General features: G+C 40.8%; 1 long non-coding RNA gene across 4 annotated transcripts; it reads left to right on the top strand.

Moving 5' to 3' along the window:
- Positions 1–315: 315 nt before the first annotated feature.
- LOC124694727 lies at positions 316–2,849 on the top strand. Of its 4 annotated transcripts, none has more exons than XR_007000494.1 (5): positions 316–359; positions 684–760; positions 1,125–1,192; positions 1,311–1,396; positions 1,488–2,525. It is a non-coding gene; the product is annotated as an uncharacterized LOC124694727 (long non-coding RNA). The 4 variants fall into 4 exon arrangements; XR_007000492.1 differs by adding an exon at positions 2,567–2,849 and having other exon boundaries at positions 331–760; positions 1,488–1,622; XR_007000493.1 differs by adding an exon at positions 2,573–2,849 and having other exon boundaries at positions 331–760; positions 1,488–1,622.
- The last annotated feature ends 818 nt before the right edge of the window (positions 2,850–3,667 follow it).

Here is a 3,667-nt window from a genome sequence, read left to right on the forward strand (position 1 = left end):
TTGATAGTTGTTTGCTTCCTCTTATCTACGTACTGTGGGAGTGGAGGATTGTGCCCTTTTGCTGTGGTATTGGACATATGAATCAAGCGTCTGGTGAAATGGTTGTATGCGAGTGCTTTTGCTTCATGCTGCTATCAGCTGCTTAGTTTTGTAGTTTCTAACGGCTTGTGTTTCTGATTTACTAATGGTTTGTTCCGCTCTTATTATTAGTGCTATGTGCAATCATTTCCTGATATTTATTATGAATCATTGGGAGTATAGCTTAGTTCTACTGGCTTTGCTTTTCAAATCCAATAAAATGTATTTTCATTTACGCGTAGATTTGTGCGATCTTCAGGGACCGTGCGCCAAGGGTTGAGGTGTGCTTCTGGTTCACCTTCTGCAGATTCGATTTGTTTGGCTATATTATGCCTTCTTCTCCTGGGATTCGATTCTTTCTGTTTAAACCTTGCTTTTGTTCCTATCCCCGACCATGGTCTTGTCTTCTTCTTGTTTTTCAAGCTTTGCTCCTCCCTGTTCGATTTTGGAGGCGTTCCTTTTGTTTCTATCTCCTTCTGAGATTTAGTCTTCTTCTTGTTCTTTTCGTCTTAGTTCTGAACTGTTGTCTTGAAGCGTTTTGGGTGAACTTCTGGTTTCCTTTAGATCTCGCATCTTCTGTGGCTCTTCCATTTCTCTTTTTGCAGGTCAACATCTTGCTGGGAATTTACAGCTTGGGTGGACGCGGCTGCTTTCCTCGGTTCAGTGTTCGGCTGTGTTGGTGGTGAGCTTTACTTCTTCGTCCTTTGTTAGGTGATTGGCACTGCATAGGATTATCTTGCTGCTATCCATGTGTGATGTTGCATAGATTGAGTAGGTCACGAGATCTGTTTGCCCTGTGTGATGTTTAGTGGCACTTCACGTGCTACCAAATGGAGCCTTTAATAGGATGTAGATATCAGATGTGAGCTTTAAAATTTTTTGACCTGTCATTGGAGTTTAGTACTGTACAATGATTAGTACTTCCCATATATCCTAATAATGGTATGATATGGTTAGTCTAATGCCACTGGATTTATTTGAAACAACTTTTGCATCCAATTTTATCATCTAACATGCTGACATCTTATGAACTTTGTTGTTGACAGGCTATTTGGCCTTAAAGTGGCAATTACCGCCCTATAGAGGAGAATTTCCAGGACTTTTCGGTTGTTAGGTATGAACTCACTCCCTTTCTCCCTTGCTATTGCATGAGGAAATGAGTGGCATCTTGCTACTGATGCTATGTTGCTGACTATTAAATTTGTTGCTATGGAATCGACATTCTATGTCAGTGTCACACAGCTGCAGAATGATTGGAGTGGTTCAAATGTTTTGGAAACTAGATGTCTTTCTACTACAGAAAATTCAAACTATTAAGGTTATTTTGGTAAATGTATCTCACATGTGCTTCCTCGGTATTTGTTGGACAAACAAGATCTTATTCCTAATATATAGTCCATAATTTACAGGGCAGAACTACTTCCTTTCTGGTGTTTTCCATGGTGTGATTATACCATGTTTTGCCGTCTCTCTGACAAGATCACGCTGCTGTCACAACCCTTTCTTGGGATGATCATGGCGTCACTGGCTGGATGAGCTTTAAGGTAGTTGATAATGTTCTACTTTTCAGGTTTGTTGGCTTCGAGTACAGCCAAATATTATGCAGATTTTTTTTAGTTCATGAGAATATGTAGGAAGTCTGATTAACAATCTGCAGTAATTTACCATTTTCCTTATAGCCAGTATCCATTGGTGTGTTTTATGTTATTTGTCTGTCATAAGAGGACCACTTTAATTATTACAACTCCAGTTGCGTTTTTTGGTTCAGAGAAATTACTTTTATTGTATCTTCGAGGGAATATGCTTTAATGCGAGGAAATTACTGGAGGTCCTTCCTATATTATGTGTGGTGAATTTGTAGATGATCTGATAGATAAATAATGGTTATGTTTCTTCTCATCCACTCTGCCGGTTCCATTACTGACATGGTAGATGGTTACATTTTTTTGATTTTGTGTGACACCCATGTAAAGATCAAGTAAAGGTACTTTAATATTTTCATTTCAAAGGAATTGTTTTCCTCGCCTCACAATGGCTTTATCTTAGCGAGTGTTTCTATCTTCTTATCTTCTGTTGTTTTTTTGCTTGGTTCCTATTTGCTGCTCGGTGTTCTTTCCCTACCTTAAGACAATGATATAGTTCCTGGCAAACACCTATATATGACTAGCTCTCTGCTACATAGGTACTTCTTTGTATTTGTCTTTACAGTGCATTTTTGTGACCCGTGGATTGTACACTTACATGCCTAATCTGGTACTTGATTGTGCCTTTTTAGGGTGTACTTGGACTAGAAAAGTTTAATGTTCTTTGATGCAATATATATGCTGTTGCTAGCATGTCAGGTTAGTGGCATCTAAGTAATACTATGTATTACTATGGCAGTATGGCGAGATTACATAGACTGTATGACAGACTAAATTTTATTAGTATTAGTATGTACATGCTGAAATTAAGAAGTGTTTAGTGTTCAACTTAAGTGTTAATCAAGTTGCAGGACAAAGATGGTGCTCAAGCAGTTAAAGTCAAATATCTGCAGAATGTAGCCTACCGTCATCAAGTGTTTAAGACATCTATAAAAGCTGGTACAATTTCAGAGGACAGGCGAATGCAGTTAAACTCAAGTGTTTGTACATGTTGCCAGTAGTTACTCTTCTTTATTTTCTATTAGCTTACGAGACTATAATCTTACTGAAGGATGTCTTTTACTTCACATGTGTTCTGTTGCTTCTGTTGTAACCAGCTGGTTCAATAAAATCCCCAATTTCTGTGTATTTGGTTTTCAATTTTCTATTGTGGTTCTAACATATTTACACGAGCACGGAGAGCAGAACAGAGCATGCTAATCAACCAAGAACATTACAATTGCTTTCTCTAGCTCAGAAAAAAAGAATATAAAATTAACCGTGGTAATTGAGCTGCTGCATGTAGGGAAAATGTAAAAGTTGCTTCTAAAAGCGAAAGAAAGAGAGGGGATCGTACCAGTTGATGATTAAGTCACGCGTACTTGCCACTGCTTGGCTCCCCTTCATCCATGAACTGACAGATAAGATTAGGGATGCTATACTGTTACAATCCCAAATGACGGTAGAGATCTACACCGGCAAAATCGAGCTTCTCTTCTATTCAACGGCCGCTTCAACCACTGCCCGGCTGCTCCTGCCACCAGCTTCCTCCTCTACGTCCGCGGGATCTCCACCAGCAAAATCGAGCTTCTCTTCTTCTATTCAATTTCGACGACCGCGTCGGCCACCGTCCATCGCCTACGGGCTAGCTGGCTTGACCGGTGATAGGACATTTTTTTGTTTTCAGCTAACCGCTCCAAAGTCTCCTTCCGTTCGGTGCGGCCCTATATGCTGTCTGGTGCCCCGCACACGTTCTTGATCCACAGGAAACGCTCCGGAGACACCGAACACAACAAGAAGCGAGGTGGAGAGTGAAGGGTCCGATGTGTCATTGGCACACAAATAAGTTTGGGGGACGCGTTTGGGGGGACGCGGATGGGGAGCGACGGCCCCCAAACGCGGCACGAAGAAAATGGGTCCCCAAACACTCGATCTGGCACCATTTATGGGACGATTTGGAGGACGCG

This window comes from Lolium rigidum, chromosome 3 (assembly GCF_022539505.1).
Source record: "Lolium rigidum isolate FL_2022 chromosome 3, APGP_CSIRO_Lrig_0.1, whole genome shotgun sequence".
In the NCBI taxonomy this organism is placed as follows: domain Eukaryota; kingdom Viridiplantae; phylum Streptophyta; class Magnoliopsida; order Poales; family Poaceae; genus Lolium; species Lolium rigidum.